Raw genomic sequence first — 5,631 nt, forward strand, 5'->3', positions numbered from 1 at the left:
AAAGCGATTTGCTCGGCGGTCATTCGCTGCCTCGCACAATAGCTAACCACTGTGCATGTTGGCTGTCTCACAAACAAGCAGCCTGCTGCGTCTCTTCGCTGCCTGGCCAACAAGCAAACCGCTCCACCTCTTCGCTGCCTCGCAAACGAAGGAAGCGCTGCGTGCCTTCGGCGCCTAGCAAAGCAGCGCGTGCCTTCGCCGCCTCGCCGCCTAGCAAAGCGCTGCGTGCCTTCTCGCCCTCGCCGCCTAGCAAAGCGCCGTGTGCCTTCGCCGCCTCCCAAATCGCTTCGTGCCTTCGCCGCCTAGCAAAGCGCCTAGCAAAGCGTCCTCAGCCTTGGCTGCCTAGCAAAGCTGCACGTCCGCTCGCCGCCTAGCAAAGCACTGTGTGCCCTCGCCGCCTCCTAGAGCGCTGCGTCCTTGGGCGCCTGGCAAAGCGCTGTGTGCCTTCGGCGCCTACAAAAGCGCCGTGTCCCTTCGGCGCTACTACGGCGTTTGCTAAGCGGCGAGGCGGCGAAGGGACGCAGCGCTGTGTGAGGCGGCGAAGGCAAGCAGCGCTTTGCTAGGCGCCGAAGGCACGAAGCGATTGGGGAGGCGGTGAAGGGACACGGCGCTTTGTTGGGCGGCGAGGGCGAAAAGGGTCGCAGCGCTTTCTTAGGCGGGGAGGCAGCGAAGGAACACGGCGCTTTGCTAGGCGCCGAAGGAACACGCCGCTTTGCTAGGCGGCGAGGCGGCGAAGGGACACGGCGCTTTGCTAGGCGGCGAGGGCGAGAAGGCACGCAGCGCTTTCTTAGGCGGCGAGGCGCCGAAGGCACGCCGCGCTGTGTGAGGCGGCGAAGGCACGCACTGCTTTGCCAGCCGCCGAAGGCACGCAGCGCTTTGCTAGGCTGCGATGCGGCGAGGCGCCGAAGGCAGGCACTTCTTTGCTAGGCGCCAAAGGAACATGGCGCTTTGCTAGGCGGCAAGGCGGCGAAGGGACGCGGAGCTTTGCTAGGCGGCGAGGCGGCGAAGGGACACGGAGCTTTGCTAGGCAGCGAGGCGGCGAACGCACAAAGCGATTTGCTCGGCGGTCATTCGCTGCCTCGCACAAGAGCTAACCACTGTGCATGTTGGCTGTCTCACAAACAAGCAGCCTGCTGCGTCTCTTCGCTGCCTCGCCAACAAGCAAACCGCTGCATCTCTTCGCTGCCTCGCCAACAAGCAAAGCACTCGATCTGCTCGCCGCCTCGCCAGCATGCAAAGCGCCGCGTCTCTTCGCCGCCTCGCAAACTAAACGGTGCATCTGTTCAGTGCCTCGCCAAAAAGCAGAGCGCTGCGTGTATTCGCTGACTGGCAGAAAGCAAAGCACGGCGCCTGTTCGCTGCCTGGCTAACAAGCAAACCGCTCCACCTCTTCGCTGCCTCGCAAACGAAGGAAGCGCTGCGTGCCTTCGGCGCCTAGCAAAGCAGCGCGTGCCTTCGCCGCCTCGCCGCCTAGCAAAGCGCTGCGTGCCTTCTCGCCCTCGCCGCCTAGCAAAGCGCCGTGTGCCTTCGCCGCCTCCCAAATCGCTTCGTGCCTTCGCCGCCTAGCAAAGCGCCTAGCAAAGCGTCCTCAGCCTTGGCTGCCTAGCAAAGCTGCACGTCCGCTCGCCGCCTAGCAAAGCACTGTGTGCCCTCGCCGCCTCCTAGAGCGCTGCGTCCTTGGGCGCCTGGCAAAGCGCTGTGTGCCTTCGGCGCCTACAAAAGCGCCGTGTCCCTTCGGCGCTACTACGGCGTTTGCTAAGCGGCGAGGCGGCGAAGGGACGCAGCGGTGTGTGAGGCGGCGAAGGCAAGCAGCGCTTTGCTAGGCGCCGAAGGCACGAAGCGATTGGGGAGGCGGCGAAGGGACACGGCGCTTTGTTGGGCGGCGAGGGCGAAAAGGGTCGCAGCGCTTTCTTAGGCGGCGAGGCAGCGAAGGAACACGGCGCTTTGCTAGGCGCCGAAGGAACACGCCGCTTTGCTAGGCGGCGAGGCGGCGAAGGGACACGGCGCTTTGCTAGGCGGCGAGGGCGAGAAGGCACGCAGCGCTTTCTTAGGCGGCGAGGCGCCGAAGGCACGCCGCGCTGTGTGAGGCGGCGAAGGCACGCACTGCTTTGCCAGCCGCCGAAGGCACGCAGCGCTTTGCTAGGCTGCGATGCGGCGAGGCGCCGAAGGCAGGCACTTCTTTGCTAGGCGCCCAAGGAACACGGCGCTTTGCTAGGCGGCGAGGCGGCGAAGGGACGCGGAGCTTTGCTAGGCGGCGAGGCGGCCTATGGTCACGGAGCTTTGCTAGGCAGCGAGGCGGCGAACGCACAAAGCGATTTGCTCGGCGGTCATTCGCTGCCTCGCACAAGAGCTAACCACTGTGCATGTTGGCTGTCTCACAAACAAGCAGCCTGCTGCGTCTCTTCGCTGCCTCGCCAACTAGAAAACCGCTGCATCTCTTCGCTGCCTCACACAATGAGCAAGCACTGGGCATGTTGGCTGTCTCACAAACAAGGAGACTGCTGCGTCTCTTCGCTGCCTGGCCAACAAGCAAAGCGCTCCACCTCTTCGCTGCCTCGCAAACGAAGGAAGCGCTGCGTGCCTTCGGCGCCTAGCAAAGCAGCGCGTGCCTTCGCCGCCTCGCCGCCTAGCAAAGCGCTGCGTGCCTTCTCGCCCTCGCCGCCTAGCAAAGCGCCGTGTGCCTTCGCCGCCTCCCAAATCGCTTCGTGCCTTCGCCGCCTAGCAAAGCGCCTAGCAAAGCGTCCTCAGCCTTGGCTGCCTAGCAAAGCTGCACGTCCGCTCGCCGCCTAGCAAAGCACTGTGTGCCCTCGCCGCCTCCTAGAGCGCTGCGTCCTTGGGCGCCTGGCAAAGCGCTGTGTGCCTTCGGCGCCTACAAAAGCGCCGTGTCCCTTCGGCGCTACTACGGCGTTTGCTAAGCGGCGAGGCGGCGAAGGGACGCAGCGGTGTGTGAGGCGGCGAAGGCAAGCAGCGCTTTGCTAGGCGCCGAAGGCACGAAGCGATTGGGGAGGCGGCGAAGGGACACGGCGCTTTGCTAGGCGGCGAGGGCGAGAAGGCACGCAGCGCTTTCTTAGGCGGCGAGGCGCCGAAGGCACGCCGCGCTGTGTGAGGCGGCGAAGGCACGCACTGCTTTGCCAGCCGCCGAAGGCACGCAGCGCTTTGCTAGGCTGCGATGCGGCGAGGCGCCGAAGGCAGGCACTTCTTTGCTAGGCGCCCAAGGAACACGGCGCTTTGCTAGGCGGCGAGGCGGCGAAGGGACGCGGAGCTTTGCTAGGCGGCGAGGCGGCGAAGGGACACGGAGCTTTGCTAGGCAGCGAGGCGGCGAACGCACAAAGCGATTTGCTCGGCGGTCATTCGCTGCCTCGCACAATAGCTAACCACTGTGCATGTTGGCTGTCTCACAAACAAGCAGCCTGCTGCGTCTCTTCGCTGCCTGGCCAACAAGCAAACCGCTCCACCTCTTCGCTGCCTCGCAAACGAAGGAAGCGCTGCGTGCCTTCGGCGCCTAGCAAAGCAGCGCGTGCCTTCGCCGCCTCGCCGCCTAGCAAAGCGCTGCGTGCCTTCTCGCCCTCGCCGCCTAGCAAAGCGCCGTGTGCCTTCGCCGCCTCCCAAATCGCTTCGTGCCTTCGCCGCCTAGCAAAGCGCCTAGCAAAGCGTCCTCAGCCTTGGCTGCCTAGCAAAGCTGCACGTCCGCTCGCCGCCTAGCAAAGCACTGTGTGCCCTCGCCGCCTCCTAGAGCGCTGCGTCCTTGGGCGCCTGGCAAAGCGCTGTGTGCCTTCGGCGCCTACAAAAGCGCCGTGTCCCTTCGGCGCTACTACGGCGTTTGCTAAGCGGCGAGGCGGCGAAGGGACGCAGCGCTGTGTGAGGCGGCGAAGGCAAGCAGCGCTTTGCTAGGCGCCGAAGGCACGAAGCGATTGGGGAGGCGGTGAAGGGACACGGCGCTTTGTTGGGCGGCGAGGGCGAAAAGGGTCGCAGCGCTTTCTTAGGCGGCGAGGCAGCGAAGGAACACGGCGCTTTGCTAGGCGCCGAAGGAACACGCCGCTTTGCTAGGCGGCGAGGCGGCGAAGGGACACGGCGCTTTGCTAGGCGGCGAGGGCGAGAAGGCACGCAGCGCTTTCTTAGGCGGCGAGGCGCCGAAGGCACGCCGCGCTGTGTGAGGCGGCGAAGGCACGCACTGCTTTGCCAGCCGCCGAAGGCACGCAGCGCTTTGCTAGGCTGCGATGCGGCGAGGCGCCGAAGGCAGGCACTTCTTTGCTAGGCGCCCAAGGAACACGGCGCTTTGCTAGGCGGCGAGGCGGCGAAGGGACGCGGAGCTTTGCTAGGCGGCGAGGCGGCGAAGGGACACGGAGCTTTGCTAGGCAGCGAGGCGGCGAACGCACAAAGCGATTTGCTCGGCGGTCATTCGCTGCCTCGCACAATAGCTAACCACTGTGCATGTTGGCTGTCTCACAAACAAGCAGCCTGCTGCGTCTCTTCGCTGCCTCGCCAACTAGAAAACCGCTGCATCTCTTCGCTGCCTCACACAATGAGCAAGCACTGGGCATGTTGGCTGTCTCACAAACAAGGAGACTGCTGCGTCTCTTCGCTGCCTGGCCAACAAGCAAACCGCTCCACCTCTTCGCTGCCTCGCAAACGAAGGAAGCGCTGCGTGCCTTCGGCGCCTAGCAAAGCAGCGCGTGCCTTCGCCGCCTCGCCGCCTAGCAAAGCGCTGCGTGCCTTCTCGCCCTCGCCGCCTAGCAAAGCGCCGTGTGCCTTCGCCGCCTCCCAAATCGCTTCGTGCCTTCGCCGCCTAGCAAAGCGCCTAGCAAAGCGTCCTCAGCCTTGGCTGCCTAGCAAAGCTGCACGTCCGCTCGCCGCCTAGCAAAGCACTGTGTGCCCTCGCCGCCTCCTAGAGCGCTGCGTCCTTGGGCGCCTGGCAAAGCGCTGTGTGCCTTCGGCGCCTACAAAAGCGCCGTGTCCCTTCGGCGCTACTACGGCGTTTGCTAAGCGGCGAGGCGGCGAAGGGACGCAGCGCTGTGTGAGGCGGCGAAGGCAAGCAGCGCTTTGCTAGGCGCCGAAGGCACGAAGCGATTGGGGAGGCGGTGAAGGGACACGGCGCTTTGCTAGGCGGCGAGGGCGAGAAGGCACGCAGCGCTTTCTTAGGCGGCGAGGCGCCGAAGGCACGCCGCGCTGTGTGAGGCGGCGAAGGCACGCACTGCTTTGCCAGCCGCCGAAGGCACGCAGCGCTTTGCTAGGCTGCGATGCGGCGAGGCGCCGAAGGCAGGCACTTCTTTGCTAGGCGCCCAAGGAACACGGCGCTTTGCTAGGCGGCGAGGCGGCGAAGGGACGCGGAGCTTTGCTAGGCGGCGAGGCGGCGAAGGGACACGGAGCTTTGCTAGGCAGCGAGGCGGCGAACGCACAAAGCGATTTGCTCGGCGGTCATTCGCTGCCTCGCACAATAGCTAACCACTGTGCATGTTGGCTGTCTCACAAACAAGCAGCCTGCTGCGTCTCTTCGCTGCCTGGCTAACAAGCAAACCGCTCCACCTCTTCGCTGCCTCGCAAACGAAGGAAGCGCTGCGTGCCTTCGGCGCCTAGCAAAGCAGCGCGTGCCTTCGCCGCCTCGCCGCCTAGCAAAGCGCTGCGTGCCTTCTCG

Source organism: Apteryx mantelli, unplaced genomic scaffold (assembly GCF_036417845.1).
Source record: "Apteryx mantelli isolate bAptMan1 unplaced genomic scaffold, bAptMan1.hap1 HAP1_SCAFFOLD_92, whole genome shotgun sequence".
NCBI classification, from domain to species: Eukaryota; Metazoa; Chordata; class Aves; order Apterygiformes; family Apterygidae; genus Apteryx; species Apteryx mantelli.